Here is a 20,786-nt window from a genome sequence, read left to right as displayed (position 1 = left end):
CTAGCTCTCTCTCTCTCTCTATATGTATATATATATATATATATATATATATATATATATATATGTATATATATATATATCTATATGTATATATATATATATATATATATATATATATATATATATACACACACGCTTGGTGCTATTTTCTCTCCCTTTGTATCACTGCGTGCTGCCGACAGCCGCGCCTGTTACAGTGTTTGCTGCTCAGCAGGGGACTGCTCGGTCTGCACGGTCTACACAGCATGGGATGTCATACAGCTTCATGCCAAAAGAGGCGAACTATCCCTTTAAAGAGGACGCGACTGATGTTCTTACACAGTTTACAGTTTTTCTCGATTGCTAAAGCACAATTTCTAGATCTCTGAGCACAATGACCAGTTGCCTAAACACATTTAATAAATCAGGCCCCTAGTTTGCTTAACTATAAACACATTTCACCTCAATCTCACATTTCACAAAACTCTGAACATATTTGCATTTGCCAAAACACATGTTGCAGAACTCTAAACACATTTGCACTGCTCTAAACACATTCACACTTATGCTAAACACTTTTGCACTTGCGAAAACACACTTTTGCTCACACAATGCAAAATGGTAGACTCAGACATCAAAAGTTGAACACAATGAAAGCACGGGCGTCATTGCTTAAACACGGTGACTCAAAATTGAAGACACCTGCCAATGATGTGACAACACCTATATAGGCCAGTTTAGAATGCACAGTTTGCTGAAGGTGCCAAACGGCAACAGAATGGACAGAGGCAGAGTTCGTGTCAGAGGAGGGCGAGGAGCAGGCCAAGGAGGGTGAGGAGGAATGCAAGGAGGAAGAGCAAGACAACCACGTACAATCATCACAGATGAAATGCGAGCTACTGTCATTGACCATGTCATTGTCCATGGAATGTCACTGAGAGAAGCTGGACTAAGAGTCCAACCCAACCTCAGCAGGTTCTCAGTGTCCACCATAATTCGGGCATTCAGAAAACACAACAGGTATGTACTGTAGTTACTTTGTCTAAATGTTTGTAGCCCACAATCTAAATTGGTTTCACCACATTACCTTTGCTTTGGGAGACTGGACATTTCCATTGATGTTTGTATTGTAGATTGTAAGTCTTTTTTTGAATAGTGAAAGCATATTTGTTTCTATAGGGTTGAAAGATTGCCACATCATGGTGGAAGGGCTCCCCTATTCACAGCACAGCAAGAGATCCTCATTGTGGACATGGTCCGGGAAAACAACATCATCAGACTCAGGGAAATAAAGGAGAGAGTCATAGCTGACAACATCAATTTTGGAGGTATTGACAGAGTCAGTTTTGCCACCATAGACAGAGTCCTCCGTCGCCAGAAGCTACGCATGAGGCAAGCTTATAGAGTTCCCTTTGAGCGTAACTCGAACAGAATCAAAGAGCTACGTTTCCAGTATGTGCAAGTAAGTATACATACGGGTATACAATGTTGATTGTTCACAGTACAGTGGGTGTACAAGGTCACTGTACTGCACAGTAGCCCAATGTGTACTGTAGTACTCCTTCTGTGACACTACCCTTGGAGGTGTCCATCCTCCAAGTGCCAACCGTGTCCAGCTGGTGATGGAGCACCTATATTTTGTTTCATGGCATGGCAAGGCAAGGCAATTTTATTTATAGAGCACAATTCGTACACAAGGTAATTCAAACTGCTTTACATCTACATAAAATCACAAGAAGGCAATAAAATCATTAAAAAGAAATAAAAAATAAAAAAACCATTAAAAATAATCATTAATTAATTAATTAAAAAGTGAAGAGTGCAGATAAAATACTTTCAGGTGTCATATGCACAGCTAAATAGAACTGTTTTCAACCTGGATTTAAACATTGTCAGAGTTGAGGCCTGTCTCACATCTTCTGGAAGACTGTTCCAGATTTTAGGAGCATAAAACTGAAACGCAGCCTCGCCTTGTTTAGTCCTGACTCTGGGCACCAGCAGGTGACCCCTCCCTGAGGTTCTCAGAGCCCGAGTTGGTTCATATGGCTTTAACATGTCAGAGATGTACTTTGGCGCTTGACCATGAAGAGACTTGTACACAAGCAGAGCTGTTTTAAAGTCTATTCTCTGAGCGACATGAAGCCAGTGCAGAGACCTGAGCACTGGACTAATATGGTCGTATTTCCTGGTTCTAGTCAGGACTCGAGCAGCAGCGTTCTGGATGTACTGCAGCTGTCTTATAGCCCGTTTAGAAAGCCCAGTGAGCAGGCCGTTACAGTAGTCTAACCTGCTGGAGACAAACGCATGGATCAGTCTCTCTAAGTCTGCTTTAGACACTATTCCTTTGATTCTGCCAATGTTTTTTAGATGGTAAAAAGCTGCTGATGTTACTGATTTAATGTGGCTGTTAAAGTTCAGGTCTGAGTCCAATATTACCCCGAGATTTCTAACTTCATGCAAGACCTTATGACTATAGCCTAATAATTGGCCCTTTTGCAGTGCTGATGGAGGGCATCTCTGGTAGGGGGGATGCACAATTCTGGCAAGGCAGATGATGCCATGCAGAATGCTTTATACCTTGCCTCGTTGACATCATCAGCTGCTGGTTGATCATAGAGGACTTTGTTGCACAGACTTGTGTAGATGCACCACCTGTTTAAACAAAAGAAATTGAGGACAGGGAAGACGATCACAGTCCTGACTCTGACTGTGAGGAATAGCTCGTCATAGAATAGCTTTACCATTCAGTTTTGCATACTGTAAATTTGTAAATATGTTTTCTATCTTTTTTTGTGGTTTGGATGTGTTGTATATAGTTGTGAGTGAATAAATGAACGAACGAACGAAAGAATGATTTCATGGTCCTTTTCATTACTAAAACTCAGTTACTAAAACTAGTCGGAGAGCTGCCTGTGGTAAGAAGGCGGCCATCTGCGGACGTTCGACTCCGTTGCTCAGCAACGCGGACGAGACATCGAGCCATTCTAATCTATTGAACAGAGCAACAGAAAACTAAAAGCAGGTGAGTCCAGAAAAATAATGAATTTAGCGGTCAGACGTTAGCAGAAATGTCTTCAAAGTGCTCTGTGTCTGTCATTGGTTTGATTCCTGCTCCTGGACACAGGCAGTCAGAACATGCAGCAGAGAGTAAAACATTCAAGTAACTTGGCTGCTATTCACAGTAGCACGTCCCGCTAAAGCTAATGCTCGATAACCGTTAACCGCCAAATAAAATGGAGCTTTAACCTTTTAGCTGTGAGTGAAACATACTTCTTTTCTTCCTCTTTTCTAACATTTTGGGACAGTTTTTGACCATCCTGTCACATTTTCCACTAAAGCTGCAGCTTTCTTAACTTCTTTCTGTAGTTTTGCTGAAATCTTTTGTGATTTAAAAAGTGTGATGATCAATGTCAAATTTAGAATGAGTATAATTTGGCTTTTTGATAGAAGTGTGCAGCCAAAACATGTTATTTGTTGTGTTTAATGTACACAATATTTCATGATTATATCTTAAAATGACTTAATTATGGTCAATATAAATACTTTAATTACATTAAGAGTTTAAGTTGTGTGAAGAGGAGTCATAGCATTATTATAAAGATGGAGAGAATCTGAACCTCAGTCTTTGGGATGATATTGGGACCCTTTCCTCAAACAGGATCATTGTCTTAATGTAGTGAAATGATTTAAGTTGATCGTGTAATATTCAATTTTCAATTCAATTCATTTTTATTTATCAAATCAAATCAAATTTATTTATATAGCACATTTCATGTACAAACAGTTCAAAGTGCTTTACATAAAATAAAAGCATTGCAGCAGGGAGTGCAAGAAGCATTAAAAATACATAAAATAATATAAAGAGAAACAAATAAAATCATTTAAATTAATTTAAAATCAGGCAACAATCTATATAAGTTAAAAGATATTTCATGCATAGACACATGAGAACAGAAATGTTTTTAACCTGGATTTAAAAATGTCTACATTTGGTGAAAGTTTAATCTCCACTGGCAGTTTGTTCCACTTGTTAGCAGCATAACAGCTAAATGCTGCTTCTCCATGTTTAGTTTGGACTCTGGACTGGACCAGCTGGCCTGAGTCCTTGGATCTAAGAGCTCTGCTGGGTTTATATTCTCTGAACATATCACAGATGTATTTTGGGCCTAAACCATTCTGGGATTTGTAAACCATCAGCAGGCTTTTAAAATCTATTCTGTGACTGACTGGAAGCCGGTGTAAAGATTTTAAAACTGGTGGGATGTGTTCAGATCTCTTAGTCCGGGTTAAAACTCTAGCAGCAGCGTTCTGGATGAGCTGCAGATGTTTAATGCTCTTTTTGGGAAGTCCAGTTAAAAGAGCATTACAGTAATCGAGTCTACTGGAGATGAATGCATGGATGAGTTTCTCCTGGTCTTTTTGGGAGAGGAAACCTTTAATTCTGTTGATGTTTCTGAGATGGTAAAAAGCTGCCTTGGTGACAGCTTTGATGTGGCTGCTGAAAGTCAGATCTGAGTCTATCAACACTCCGAGGTTACGAACTTGGTCAGTGATTATAAGGTCCCGAGTCTCAAGATATTTACCAACGCTGACCCTCTTCTCTTTGCTACCAAACAGAATGATCTCAGTTTTGTCTTCATTTAATTGTAGAAAATTCTCTCTCATCCAGGTGTTTACTTCCTCCAGACACTGACACAGTACGTCTGCTGGGCTGCAGTCGTCCGGTGACAGAGACACATAAAGTTGTGTATCGTCTGCATAACTGTGATAATTGATGTTAAAGTTCTGCAATATCTGAGCCAAAGGGAGCATATACAAGTTAAACAGAAGAGGTCCAAGAATTGACCCCTGGGGGACTCCACAAGTCATGGCCACTCGCTCAGATTCATAGCTGTCAATAGTAACAAAATAACTCCGGCCTTCTAAGTAGGACCTGAACCAGTTAAGGACCGCTCCAGAAAGTCCAACCCAGTTTTCCAGCCTGTGCAACAGGATTCTGTGATCTACAGTATCAAACGCAGCGCTGAGGTCCAACAGAACCAGGACTGAAACATTACCAGAATCAGTATTCAACCTGATGTCCTTTAACACTTTGACCAGAGCTGTTTCAGTGCTGTGATGACGTCTGAAGCCTGATTGAAACTTATCAAGACTTCCACTTTCATTCAGAAAGTCGTTGAGCTGGTTAAATACAACTTTCTCAATAATCTTGGATATAAAAGAGAAGTTAGAGACAGGTCTGTAGTTGTTCATCATAGAGGCGTCTAGAGTTCTCTTCTTTAGGAGTGGCTTAATGGCAGCTGTCTTTAGTGATTTGGGAAAAATGCCTGATGCCAGTGAGCTGTTAAATATTCGTAGGAGATCACTTTCTACTGAGATAAAAACAGTTTTTAAAAAGTCGGATGGTATTATGTCCAGAGAACAAGTTGTTGATTTCAGCTGCCGAACTGTTTCCTCTAGGATTTTTAAATTAACAATATTAAATTGTGACATAACGTCAGAGTTATTTCTAGGTTTTAGACACAGATTAGTTTTCTTGTTTGTCTGTGTTGCGTGAATGTTTTGTCTAATTGTTTTGATTTTTTGGCTAAAAAAGTTGGCAAATTCGTTGCATTTCTCAGTGGAGAGGAGGTCTGGGTTTGACTGTTTAGGAGGATTTGTGAGTTTTTCAACCATAGCAAACACAGTTCGAGACTTGTTGACATTCTTATTAATCATTTCAGATAAATGCAGCTGTCTGGCCTTGCACAGCTCATTGTTATAACTACGCAGGCTTTCTTTATATAGCTCATAGTGAATCTGAAGCTTTGTTTTCCTCCATTTACGTTCAGCTTTCCTGCATTCTCTTTTCAGATTTTTGACCGTAGTGGTGTTTCTCCATGGGGTTTTCTGTTTGATCAAGGTGCTCTTGATTCTTATCGGTGCAACAGCTTCCATTACATTAAAAATGTTCAAGTTAAAATGATCCAGCATTCCTTCAACCGACTCTGCGCTCATTGTTGGTAACATAACTATGGCCTCCCTAAACTGAGCACTTGTTTTCTCATTGATGTGCCTCTTCTTAACTGAGAAGCTGGTTGTTTGAACATTCTGAGTAATATGTAAATCAAATAAAATACAAAAATGGTCAAACAAGGCCAAATCAGTAACAACAACAGAAGAAATATCAACACCTTTAGAAATGACCAGGTCCAGAATGTGACCTCGAAGGTGGGTAGGTTCTGTTACATGCTGCCACAAACCAAACATGTCCAGCACAGAAGAAAATTCTTTGGCAGTACCATCTGTCATATTATCCATGTGAATATTAAAATCCCCGGTCAAGATAAAATGGTTAAAATCAGTCGAAATAACAGACAATAATTGAGAAAAATCATCAATAAAACTTGCACAGTATCCTGGAGATCTGTAAATGATTAAGAACAGGATTTTAGGAACACCCTTTAAAATAAAACTCAGATATTCAAAAGAAGTGAAATCACCAAATGATATCTCTTTACACTGGAATGTATCTTTAAATAAGGCAGCCTCCCCCCCACCTTTCCTCCCATTTCGGCATTTCTCCATAAAAATAAAGTTGGGGGGAGCTGCTTCATTAAGAACAGTAGCACTTGTGCTCTCTGTTAACCATGTTTCTGTCAGAAAAAGAAAATCTAAATTGTGTGAAATTATGAAGTCATTAACTAACAGTGACTTATTGGACAGAGATCTAATATTAAGTAAGGCTAGCTTTGTGGAGTTTACACTGGTCTCTGTTGTATTCTGAGTTGTACGTGGTACCGATAACAGATTAGATAAATTCACCCAGCAGGTTGACTGTTTTCGATTCCTTCTTTTACTAACTAATACAGGAATCCTGTTGGGCCCCAGCTTGTTCTCAGAACAGCTGTCAGAAGTCGGACTTCTATAGCAGGGACCCTGAAGACATCATGGCATGGTATCTTTGGTTTGAACAGTGCTATCTTTGTTTTGAACTCTGGGTGTTGTGCTGCTCCTTGAACATCCTGCACATCCCCTTGTGTCCTGCTCTGCCAAGACAGATGATGTAAGAGGAGGAGGGGGTGCCCTGCGTTTCTCGGTTGATGGTGGTCGCTGGAGTCCTGGCTGGGATAGAGACATCCTTTTGAGACCTTGGGTGATGTGGAGTAAAGGGTCTGGTGAGGGGGGAGGGCTGGGGGTTGTTTGCCTCGCTGCTGTGTCCTTCAGTCTAATCTGTACAGTCATGTTTGGGTTTGCCGTCCCAACAGCATGACGTAAATGTGCACCAAGTAATCTGCATCCAGTTCGATTGGGATGCACGCCATCAGCTCTGAAACGCTCCTTACAGTTCCAAAAGATATTAAAGTTATCAATGAACTTAATCCCATGGGCGATGCATGCATTTGACAACCATGTGTTCAGGCCAAGAAGTCTGCTGAAAAGTTCAATTCCTTTACCCACAGTAGGAATGGGGCCAGAAATGGAGACCCGGTGTGCTCCATAGTGACACAGTCTCTCCAACAATAGAGAAAAATCCTTCTTCAGGATCTCAGAGCCAGTCTTCCTTCTCAGAATATCAAAAGACCCTGTGTGGACAATGATCCTCGTGCCATCTGGATGAGTAGACAGAATGGTCGGCAAAATATCTATCAGTTCCCTGACTGATGTATCAGAAAAAGTTATATTTTCCGTCTTTGCCATTCTGACATGCTGTGTTATAGAGTCCCTGATCAGAATGGAATATATTGCTTTTTGTGTGGAGGTGTCGATCGCTTCCGTAGTCCTCACCTTGGTTGTGGGATTTGGGCTTCTCCTGATGATCTGGTTAGCCCTAGGCTGAGGTTTGGGGCCATTTCTTTTGTTTGTCTTCATGTTTGGGTTACATTCATCATCACACGCTCTATTTTGAGTCAACGGATCGTATCTATTATGCAATAGAACTTCAGTTGGCGGAGTGAGTGCTGGAGGTTTAGTTTTGGTGCTGGATTTACCTCTGCGACGGACAACATGAGATCAGATCCTAGCTGGGGTTGATGATTTGGGTTTGGCACCAACACTGTTCCAGTGGGAGATGTCAGGCGGACCGTCCGGTTTGGAAGCTTCACCAGATATTCCAGTGTCATTTGGACAGATCCAGGGAAGTGTGTCAGCCAGGGCTGCAGTGTGAGATTCCACATCAGCTGTGATCCCGTGTAGAAAGATCTGAGTTAGTCCTTTGGCACATGAAGGCTCCACAGCCTGCGCAGGAACTATAATAGAGTCAATAAATTCCTCGTTGTTACGAATGTCTTGCAGCGTTTCAATCCTCTTCTCGAGCTGTGCTACCTTCGCAAAGAGTAGCTCACACTGTGTGCAGCTCACTGATACTGCAGGGTTAGGAGACATTTTTTCTGTCCGATTCTATTTGTAAACAGGAGGGCTAATACCGTTTACAAATATACAATTAAAAGAAAAAGAATGAAATTATATCCAAGACTTGTGGAAAGAAGTAGAATGATTTAAAAGCGAATAAAGCAATAAGCAGCAGGAGGAAGCAGAGACACGTCTGCACTCTTCAGAAGCAGGAAGTTACATATTTATATAGCGCCAAATACAACAAATGTCATCTCAAGGCACTTAAATAATAAAGTCCAATTCAAGCCAATTGGAATTCAATTCATTTTAATCATAATTATTTATAAAATAATCCAATTAATTCATATAGAGCCAATTCAAACACAATTTTCTAGCTAAGGAAACCAACAGATTGCACCAAAACTTCTTTTCAGTCCAATCTCCCGTCCTGAGCGTGCCTGAGGCGACTGTGGAAAGGAAGGACTCCCTTTTAACAGGAAGAAACCTCTGGCAGAACCAGACTCAGGAAGGGTGGCCATCCGCCTCGACCAGCTGTACATAATATCATTTGAGAAATTAAACAGGGAAAAAAGAGAGTAAAGTGAGGAAAGGTGTGACAGATGAATGAGCCCCCCCCCCCCCCCCCCAGCAGGCTAGGCCTATAGCAGCTTAACTATGGGATGTATCAGGGTCACCTGAGCCATCCCTAACTATAAGCTTTATCAAAAAGGAAAGTTTTAAGCCTTAAAAGTGGAAAGGGTGTCTGCTTCTTGGACATTTACTGGCAGCTTATTCCACAGAGAGGGGCCTGATAACTGAAGGCTCTGCCTCCCAAACTGGCAGCTGGTTCCACAGAAAGGGGCCTGATAACTGAAGGCTCTGTTAGGGAAATATCCTATAATGAGATCTTTAAGATATGATGGAGCTTTATATGTGAGGAGAAGAATCTTAAATTCTATTCTGAATTTAACAGGGAGCCAATGAAGAGAAGCTAAAACTGGAGAAATATGATCTCTCCTGTTAGTTCTCATCAAAACTCTGGCTGCAGCATTTTGGATCAACTGAAGGCTTTTCAGAGAATATGTGGGACAGCCCAATAATAAAGAATTACAGTAGTCCAATCTTGAAGTAACAGATGCATGGAGCAGTTTTTCTGCATCTCTCTAGGTGGCTTCGCATTGACTAAAGGGACCTGGCTCGCTATCGGTTGATTTTCAACAGTGCAGAGCCGAGCTTCCAATTCAGATAACCTCGCCTCCAAAACTACAAAAAGACTACATTTGTGACATGTACCATTATCGCTAAAGGAGGCAGAGGAGTAACTAAACATCTGACACACAGAGCAGGTGAAAGCAGGAGATGGAGGGAGAGAACTGGTAGCCATGCTAAGCTAGAGAACCAGACACACCGCTAAAAAGTGAGAATAAAGATTAAAGATCTGTAGAAGTGTGTTAGAACAGAACCGTAAGCTATAGAGTTTAACTATGCAAAATTGTGTAAGTTATAGGTAGAAATAAAGTGATTATCAGTACTCCAAGAGGAGCAAGAAATTCCACAGTGCACAAGCAAGGTAACAAGAAGTGATGCAATACGTCTTACCGCAAAGCCTTACACTGATTCAGATGAGATTTATGGGATTTTTCTGAATTTGATCAAAAAGCTACAAATATTTTGAACTGTGACCTTAGTGGGTCTTTAAAGAAGCATTTTAAAGTTCACAGGGATTTAAATAAAAACCAAAATAATGAATTTAATGGAATGTGACTGGATAGTTAAAAACTGTGCTGAAAGGTTATCAAGAGAAGAAGAAAAGTGGGTGTGGTTTAACATGCTGCACGCCACAGCTGGAACTTATCGTATCTACTGACTGTTGCAGAGTCCATCAGTCGGAGAACCAGAATGGAGCAGCAGAACCAGGAGCAGAAGCAGGAGCAGAAGCAGGAGCAGAAGCAGGAGCACAACCAGGAGCAGTACCACGAGCAGTACCACGAGCAGAACCAGGAGCAGAACCAGGAGCAGAAGCAGGAGCTGAAGCAGGAGCAGAACCAGGAGCAGTACCAGGAGCAGTACCAGAAGCAGTACCAGGAGCAGGAGCTGAAGCAGGAGCTGAAGCAGGAGCACAACCAGGAGCAGAACCAGGAGCAGTACCAGGAGCAGAACCAGGAGCAGTACCAGGAGCAGAACCAGGAGCAGTACCAGGAGCTGAAGCAGGAGCAGTACCAGGAGCTGAAGCAGGAGCTGAAGCAGGAGCTGAAGCAGGAGCACAACCAGGAGCAGTACCAGGAGCAGAACCAGGAGCAGAACCAGGAGCTGAAGCAGGAGCTGAAGCAGGAGCTGAAGCAGGAGCTGAAGCAGGAGCTGAAGCTGAAGCAGGAGCTGAACCAGGAGTAGAATTGTGATCTGACAGGCCTGATAATAGATTAAAAGTCTTAGAGATTCTTTCAGGATTATTAGTAAATATCAGATCAATTGTTGTATTTGACGTATTAGTTATTCTTGTCGGTCCTTTTATGATTTGTGTCAAATTGTACTCATCCATCAGCTGTTTCATTTTTTTCCTGACTTGATGTCCCAGTTGATATTAAAATCAGCGAGTAGGATGATTTCCTTTTTCGAGTTGCAGCGATTTAAGATTGTCTGAAGATGATCATAAAACACATCCTTTGCTGAGGTGGATCCACACAAATCGCAGTAAAAGACATTTCATTCTGGCTCTCAGTCTGCAGATTTGAGAGCTAATCTTCATTATTTGTGTTTAAAGTCTCTGGGTTACATGAATTGAACCTGGTGGTGGTAATATTCTGGGTCTTTAATGGTTAGATGACAGGTTTGTAGAGTCGTTAAAACAAAGAGAAACAAAGGTTGAGTTAAAACGGACTGTGTTTCCCTGATGGCTGTTGAGCTGAATGGCTGCAGACCTCTGAGTAGTAAGCTGGAACAGAGGGTTAGTGTAAAGAATGTCATGTATTACCACTGTAAAAATTGGCTTTGTTTTTAGACATTATGAATGAAATAAGTCTCAGTACTTTTCCATGATGACCTAAAGGATTGAGACTTCCGGGGTGCGAAGCAGTCTATAATCCCGAAACTTAGTCGGGTTGACAGAATCAATTTATACTGTAGGACACAGGGTCAGAATGTTTCATTTTCATGCCACTGTGGGGTAGGGTTCCTGCTTGATTGATATTTTACTGCACATATCATGCAGCTCTCCAGTGGTTCTGTTTCAAAATTTTGGGCTTATAGATAAAAAGGGGGGAGATAACAGTATATTTATGGTGTGAATATGTCACAAAAATTGAATGAAAGATGGAAGAAAATGGTCCAGGGTGAGAAGAAAAACGAGGGACAGATAAATTGGACTGGAGAAATGCAGAAAAAAGAGTGTGAGTTTGCTCCACTGAGGCTGAGTGTGTGTGTTCAAAATGTTTTCAAAACACGAGAGAGTAAGAATCAAGCACATGCAGGATACAGAAGGAAAAAGTTGATATATGATATATTTGATCCCGAAGTTTATTGACAAAAGTTAGTATTTTTTTTCAGCATTAAAGCACTAATAAAGAGACCTGTAAGAAAGAATTAACAGATTTGGAGGCTTGACCTGAGGCCTGAAGTTACTAACTAAAGATCAGCTGTGCAGCAGCATTACAGGAAATAATGAATAATGAAAAGCCTCAAACGCTTTGTGAGCCATAATATTCCCAATTTAATTTTATAGTTGTTCTCTTTGTCATAAATGCGCACACCCTAAGATTGTCTTTTCTCAACCCTGCTCCCTTTTTTCTCTCATTCAGCTCTGAGAGAGAGAACAATCCAAACAGACTCTGAGTGATCATTGGCCTTATAATGATAATGATTATAATGGGGGTTTAAGTTTTGTACTAGAGCAATTAGTATTAATTCATCCATCTATTTTAACATGCATATGATTGGGAGAGACCAAAGTATGTAGATAAACTGAAAACAGCTTTACAATGCAAAAATTGCAGTGATGAGATAAGAAAAAACAATTCCAGGAAGAACAGTGTTTGAGACATTCATACAAATTGTTGCTGAAATAAGATTTAACAGCTCTCTTAAAGAGCTAAAGTCAAATACACAAGCAGAGGGTTTAGGAGATTTGCTCCTTTAATTCAAAAACCATCTGAGAAAAAATGTATTACAAATTGAAACTTTATGATTCCACCTGAAGCAGGACTGACATCAGACAGTCAGACCATATGACACAGATTAAACTACCAGGATTTAGGATTTAATATCACGGCCAGACAGTCAGATGTCAAACAATTTGATATCATCTTAAAGTTATTAAAGCTTAGCCGTTATTGTTATTAGGAGATATTAACTTGACTTTAAAATAATAGCTGCTCTGAATTTCCTCTGCCTCTGGTCAATTCAATAGTCAATAGTTATCACCAATATTGAGACTCAAACTAAACCATTTGACTATTTAACTAAATAATTTAACTACTTAACTGCAACAGATTTATGAAACAATTAATATGCTAACTTAATAAAGCAGCAAAGTGCTTCATAAAAGTTTAAATAAATGAGGGCATTAGGAGAATAACAGAAGGACAGCTGCCGCAAAGACTGAGCCATAAAAGACAAGTCAAGGTTTGTTTTTATGGCGCATTTAAGAACAGTGAGCACAGTGCAGCTTAGAAAGCCAAAACAAAATCTATGCAGACACAGACTTAACTTTGGCTGAAACCATATCCCTATTATGCATTCTATTATGCATTATTTAACCTAGTATTTTATATGATATATAATATATGACCTATATATGAATGTTATCAGGTTGTCCCACATGAGGCCTGGACGGGGAGAAAATACCCTGTCCACACCCTTTTTTAGGACAGTATGAGGACTTGTGTGAATGTATGAAACAAGGTTCGGTTGCCAAGCGATGGCCATGATGAGTGGGGGCTGGGGAGATCCCAAAGGGGGCACTGGCGGCTTGGGGGACAAGGGCTACCTGAGGGAGGAGGAGGAGGACGCCAATAGGTGACGTGATGGAAGTTCGAACTGTGCTCAGTCATTGCCTGTGGTTGAAAGAAAAAGGATATGAATGGGATGAATGAAATGTTCTGTAATTAGGTGTTTTGGGTCATTGGAAGACGTTCCATTAGAGATGACCAGAAAGTTTTAATCTAGTGCACTAAATCGATCAATCAATCAGACGTTATTTATATAGCACTTCTCATCCAAGAAAATGTGGAACAAAGAGCTTTCAGATAAAACAAAGCAGTGAAACCCAAGGCCACATACAGACACATGCACACTCACATATACAGCCACGCACACACACACGCCACACATACTGGAAGCAGGGACCACAACGTGCTCCTCAAAGAAAAATAAAGGATGAATTAGGATAAATAAAGAAATAAAATGAACCTATGTTTTTAATATCTGTATGGAAACATGTTATGGTATCATGTGATGTTAGAAACAGCTCTGATGTCACACCGTTGGTACCACATGAGGTGTTTCTGATTCAATTAGAACCGGAAAAAACTTAATGCTGATCCTGAACTGTCTGTGTACGGCTCAGCATCACGAAACAGCCACTGGTAAGAATTAAACAACATTATTACTAACTAATAAGTGAGAATTAAGCGGATTATGCTGAAATTTTATTTCTAACGCTCTGACCTGAATTAACAGAGGACAGACGATATTTATCCTAAACGAGTTAATCAGTTAGTCATTGAAAAGAAATGTCTGCTTTCTTGATGCTGTGCCGCCCCCAAAATGAGATCTAACCACAAATATTTCTGTCCTGCAGCAAAGAGCAACACATGAGGAGAAACTGCAGTGGAGCAGTTCGGCAATTAATTAACAATTAATCATGGTTTACTAAAACTTCTCAAATTTTCCCAAAAATTCTGTGTGTGTTTTTGTCCTCTTTTGCATTTACCTTGTCTGGTTGTTGCCGCATACCGTGTATTCGACAGCTCTGTGTAAAATGCATCACTACGGTTATTGATAATAAGTTACCTGCACTGCCCTTTTATTAATCAATTCAACAGTTAGGTGAGACAATTGCTCTGGAAGACTTCCCTGACCTGGAAGAAGAAGACATGGAATCAGACTCAGAATATGAAGACCACTGTTTGTATACTTAGGCCCCAATGAAAACATGAGGGTTGCTTGAGCAAACCCAGAAATGCGATATATGTTTGTCATCTGTTGTCATCTGTTGTCCTAACCTGTGGTGTCTGGTGTTGAGTGTTGTTTGTGTGTTGTCATGATCCCAAAACTGTCTGATGATTTTTCCACAGCAGAATAAGTGGATAATACAGAAGTTCTCATGAATGCTGTACAGCAACTTGGTGAGAATTCTCGTATTGTCCTAAAAACAAGGGTTATACCAACTGTGTTGATCATGTCTCTGTGTTGATGTGTTCTCTAAATGATTTGAAGTTTTTTCACAGCAAAATAAGGTGATGGCACTGGATTTCTCATTAAGGCTGCACAGCAGCTTGATGACTATTCTGGTTCCTAAAAGCAAGGGTTATACCAACTGGCCAGTTGTTTTGTTTTGGTTTATGTTTATTTTATGATTTTTTTAATTTGATTTGATTTTGTTTATTTTGGTTTTGTTTTGATTTGGGGTCCATATGAAAAAATAAATAAATGATGAATTGGGCATTAGGATTGAACCTTTCAAAGAGCCCTAAGTATAAAAAATACAGTGCAAATGACATTTTGCACTACTGCGCTGCGAGATTTGCTAATATTATTCCACAGATTCAGAACCACTACAGAACGCACGGCCGGAGGACTCATAAGCTTGAGTTCTGGGAGGCCTTTCCCATCATGCCAAGATGATGGTGGAGAACTACACAACAAAATTATCCCAAAAGAAAATTAGTTAGGGAGGGGATGCTGAATATCCCTCAAGGAAGCGATGTACTGGTGACCTCTCCTTCCAAGATTAGTTCCGGATCAGAATGCTGAACAGACGTTCAACCAAGCATCGAGGAGTGACAGGATTGGACCACAAGAGACCACACGACTCGTCATGTGGTCATCTAAGAAAGATATAGCATTTAAAAGAAAAGTTAATCATAATTGCTCAAGAGGCTAATATACTCATATAATCGAGCCTTTGAACGGTAAGAAGTTGGTCGGTCGCTAAGTGGAACTGGGGTCATTGGAGAATTTGTCCCGGTTCAGCCATCGGGTTTTCGCTCCTATTCGCTGCAAACAGTGGACGAGCCTGCTGTTAATGTTAATTGCCTTATGCAATGTTTGAGTGTCAGTAGTTTAGAAATGATCTGATAATTGTTAATTAATCAATGGTGTGTGTTGTCATGGTACTTATGGGGGAGCAAGGCCTTGTGAACCACATAGAGTTTTAGGCCATAATGAACAAAGAGTCCACACAGACGATGGGTTCGGGGCCACATACACACAATACATATAGCAAAATATTATTTTCTACATATAATCTATTAAGAAATGTGCTCATTTGCGGAGTTATTATCAGTTGAGTGTCGAAGGTTTTAAACTTACTAGAAAAGAGTCTCTATTTCTAGAATCTTGATCAATACTCCTGATATAGAAGGTTTTGCTAACGCATCAGAATTGTTTTCTAAAGGTGCTCATTTGCAGAGTTATAATCAGTGACTTATGAAGGTCTTAACCCTCTCGGAAAGAGTTTCTGTTCCGAGTAAAATGATGGAATAGTCCTGATTTGAAAGTGTAGCCAAGCATTAGAATTATTTTTACTATTTCCACATGCCTGTGCAATGAAGACATGCCTGCTGCTTTAATTGCAAAGAAGAACAGCTTACACATAAGCTTACATAATAATACATGAAGTCACTTCAAAACGGAGATGGCAGAAATCTCCTATCTGATTGTGGTACATCTCAAAAGGTAAGTGGCTCTTGTAGTTTGGGGGGTACTGCTAAAAACTTGCTACTGCTAATACAGATGTGACACAATACAGAAGATTACATTCCTACCTCAGTTATTTGACTGAATTAGTTGAAATGATAAAATCACTTCAAAAGGGGGAATTGTAAAAATTGGCTTTGTTCTTAGACATTATGAATGAATGAAATAGTCTCAGTACTTTTCCATTATGACCTAAAGTGATCCAGGAGTAGAAAGACAAAACAATTGAGAAAGCCTGGGAAAGCAAGAGCAGATTCACACACACACACACACACACACACACACATTGTTTTGGGCTGATCCAGCGAATATGACGAAGCATGTTGAACCTACTCATGTCCAATCATACTCTGTCGAGTGTGAGTCCAACCTATGAGGCTCCATCCATCCATCCATCCATTATCTTCCGCTGGTCCGGGGATCGGGTCGCGGGGGCAGCAGCTTGAGCAAAGAGACCCAGACGTCCCTGTCCCCGGCCACTTCCTCCAGCTCTTCTGGGGAGACCCCGAGGCGTTCCCAGGCCAGCAGAGAGACATAGGCTGTGTTCGAAACCGCCTACTACATACTACATACTTGAAAACGGCATTCTCATCGATCAGACAGTATGCAGAGCGTTTACACACAGTGCACTTCACTCCTGCCCGAGCCGAAATCAGCTGGCCTGAAAAGCTGATTTCGCTTAAGCTCTAAACTCCGTAAATATATAACTTTAGCAGCATTTGAAACATTTTCAGGCGAGAAAGTAGTCATTTAGACCCCCAAGGTGTTGAAAATCTGACAAAATACCGGCTATTTACAATTTTGTTCCCACGAATTCGGCGCTAAAACTAGCCGCAGTGAGCAACGCACTTCCGGTTATGCCGTTTTGACTGCTCTCGTCCCGTTAACGGAATTTGACCGTTCAAATGGCGATGGGCGACGTCACGTTACGTTGCATCTTGGGTAGTTTGAGTGTGACAAGTAACCTCATGATGAATACTCAACATTTCGGCGAATTTAGTATGCATCTAGTGTACATCCGGGAACTTAAAAAAGTATGACTAGTAGGAATAGTAGGAGAAGTAGGCGGTTTCGAACACAGCCATAGTCTCTCCAACGTGTCCTGGGTCTTCCCTGGGGCCTCCTCCCAGTGGGACGGGCCCGGAACACCTCACCGGGGAGGCGTCCAGGAGGCATTCTCACCAGATGCCCGAGCCACCTCATCTGACTCCTCTCGATGCGGAGGAGCAGCGGTTCTACTCCGAGCCCCTCCCGGATGACCGAGCTTCTCACCCTATCTCTAAGGAAGAGCCCAGACACCCTGCGGAGGAAATTCATTTCGGACGCTTGTATTCGCGATCTCGTTCTTTCGGTCACTACCCACAGCTCGTGACCATAGGTGAGGGTAGGAACATAGATTGACCGGTAAATCGAGAGCTTCGCCTTCTGGCTCAGCTCCTTCTTCACCACAACGGGCCGGTGCAGAGCCCGCATCACTGCAGACGTCGCACCGATCCGCCTGTCAATCTCCTGCTCCATTCGTCCCTCACTCGTGAACAAGACCCCGAGATACTTGAACTCCTCCACTTGGGGAAGGATCTCATACCTATGAGGCTATAAATACAAATTACAACCGGAAATCAGGGCTCTGTCTGACGGATTCCTGCGAGAGTTCTGTCATAACGAGACCAGCGCTGAGATGCTGCCATGTTGTTGCCATCAATAAAGACTTCATTTTCACTTGAATTACTCCGGTCCGTTCTTGAGCTTCCAACTAAAAAGAACCAAATCTAACAGTTCTCACATTGAAAAGTGTTCAGTTCAGGGTGGAAGACATAGACGTATTAGCCAAACCTAGGCCTATTTTCCCATGCACTCAGTGTAGGCTAGAAAATTCATCATTAGCCGCTAGTGGTAGCATGAAGTTTATGGGTAGCAGCACCTGTGTTTACTATACAAACTAACTTGACCATGGAACATTAGCCAACATAATTTTATTGGGGTTATGTTATTTGATCATATTCATTAAGGGGTAGGTTGGTTTATCCTATCATTACATAGTTTGGGGCTCTGAACACTTTCCAGGTTACCGCAGGTTCTGATACTGCAGCAGCTGCATTGACATGTTCACTGCTCGATTCTCCGTCGCCTCCACTACAACCACCACCACCACCACCACCACCACCACCATATTTGACATCAGTCACTGGAGCAGATGAAGAGACCATTAATCAATGTGCTGTGTTGCAGTAAGCACTGCCATATGGTATGTGTATCATTTTGTGTGTGTATTGCTTGTCATGTGATAGTATATGGTTTTATGTTTTAGTATGATGTTGTTGCTGCTTCTAGTGTGTGCCTTGTAGTGGCAACAGTAGGGCATGTATTGTCTATGTTTTTAATGTGTGTGTGTATGTATGTGTGTTTTAGTTCCCTGCCCAGGGACCACAGATGTAAATTAGCTTTTTAGCTAACTCTGGTACTAGAACTGTCTTGTACATGGCCCCTGTAATAATAATAATAATAATACATATTATTAATATACATGTCGGATCTGCCGGCCCAAATAGCACGTCGGCCCATCGGGAAAATGCCCGGTACGCCCGATTATCAGTCCATGCCTGGCGCTCATACAGAAATGCGTTGACAGTGGTGTTACATCCAACGATGGTAGGGGGAGTTAGAACAAAAAACTGTCAAATTCTCAAGGACTCTGGTGCTCCAGGGCAGTTTCAGGCCCGTAAATGTGCATGACAAAAGTCAATGTACAAAACGAGTCAGGAGATTTAAGGTTCACAAACTTCTCTTGTGTTGCTATAATGGAAGTTTCAGGATATTTAAAACAGTGCCTATCAAAGTAAGTAAGCTAGCTGTAGCTGCACTGGCACCATTTAAGATTTCTTTGTATCGTTATTGTAGATTTACAGAGCTTAATTGTACGATAATTGAATATTTCATCATTAAATAAGCATGATGACATTTCTGCACTCATGTCCTCTTTTACCGCAGGTTTTTGAAGTAGAGCAGTTCAAAAACTGCTCTGCCTTCTTAGAACTTCTTCTTAGAACGCCTTCTTAGAACGCCTTCTTAGAACTGCCTTCTTAGAACTGCCTTCTTAGAACTGCCTTCTTAGAACGGCTTCTTAGAACGGCTTCTTAGAACGCCTTCTTAGAACTGCCTTCTTAGAACTGTCTTCTTAGAACCGTGTGGTTGTTTGTCTGGTTTGTCTCGGTGTGGCCCTGTGATGGACTGGCGGCCTGTCCAGGGTGTACCCTGCCTCTCTCCCGATGACCGCTGGGATAGCCCCCCCCCCACCCCCCCCCCACCCCGGAACCCGACCGAAGGATTCAGCGGGTATAGAAAATGGATGGCCTGATACACACTAATGGTTCTTATTCATCTATCTATATCAGGAGCTTTCTCCAGGGTGCTGCCCACTCTATTCAGATTCTGTTTATCCAGATGGATTCTATGGTATTTAAAAGTGAATATTCCATCCATCCATCCATCCATTATCTTCCGCTGGTCCGGGGATCGGGTCGCGGGGGCAGCAGCTTGAGCAAAGAGACCCAGTCGTCCCTGTCCCCGGCCACTTCCTCCAGCTCTTCTGGGGGGACCCCGAGGCGTTCCCAGGCCAGCCGAGAGACATAGTCTCTCCAACGTGTCCTGGGTCTTCCCCGGGGCCTCCTCCCAGTGGGACGGGCCCGGAACACCTCACCGGGGAGGCGTCCAGGAGGCATTCTCACCAGATGCCCGAGCCACCTCATCTGACTCCTCTCGATGCAGACGCCGCACCAATCCGTCTGTCAATCTCCTGTTCCATTCGTCCCTCACTCGTGAACAAGACCCCGAGATACTTGAACTCCTCCACTTGGGGAAGGATCTCATTCCCGACCCGGAGAGAGCATTCCACCCTTTTCCGGCCGAAGACCATGGTCTCAGATTTGGAGGTGCTGATGGTCATCCCAGCCGCTTCACACTCGGCTGCGAACCGCTCCAGTGAGAGCTGAAGGTAACGGCCTGACGACGCCAACAGAACCAAATCGTCCGCAAAAAGCAGAGACCCGATTCTGAGGTCGCCAAACCGGACCCCCTCGACGCCCTGGCTGCGCCTAGAAATTCTGTCCATAAAAATTATGAACAGAATCGGTGACAAAGGGCAGCCCTGACGGAGTCCAACCCTCACAGGAAACATGTCCGACTTACTGCCGGCAATGCGGACCAAACTCTGACACCGGTCATACAGAGACCGAACAGCCCATATCAAGGAGTCCGGCACTCCATACTCCCGGAGCACCCCCCACAAGAGTCCCCGAGGGACACGGTCGAACGCCTTCTCCAAGTCCACAAAACACATGTAGACAGGTTGGGCGAACTCCCATGCTCCCTCCAGGATCCTGCGGAGGGTATAGAGCTGGTCCACTGTTCCACGGCCAGGACGAAAACCACACTGCACCTCCTGAATCCGAGATTCGACAATCCGGCGGATCCTCCTCTCCAGTACCCCCGAAAAGACCTTACCAGGGAGGCTGAGGAGTGTGATCCCCCTATAGTTGGAACACACCCTCCGGTCCCCCTTTTTAAAGAGGGGGACCACCACC

The 20,786-nt window shown here is 42.2% G+C and overlaps 1 pseudogene; it reads left to right on the top strand.

Annotated features, from left to right (window-relative positions):
• The first annotated feature begins 13,204 nt into the window (after window positions 1-13,204).
• Window positions 13,205-20,786, top strand: part of LOC142373731 (glycerol-3-phosphate phosphatase-like) — a 13,431-nt pseudogene continuing 5,849 nt past the window's right edge.

The sequence above is a fragment of the Odontesthes bonariensis genome, chromosome 23 (assembly GCF_027942865.1).
Source record: "Odontesthes bonariensis isolate fOdoBon6 chromosome 23, fOdoBon6.hap1, whole genome shotgun sequence".
NCBI lineage: Eukaryota > Metazoa > Chordata > Actinopteri > Atheriniformes > Atherinopsidae > Odontesthes > Odontesthes bonariensis.
The sequence above is the reverse complement of the archived record's forward strand: the minus strand, read 5'-3'. Positions and strand labels throughout refer to the sequence as shown.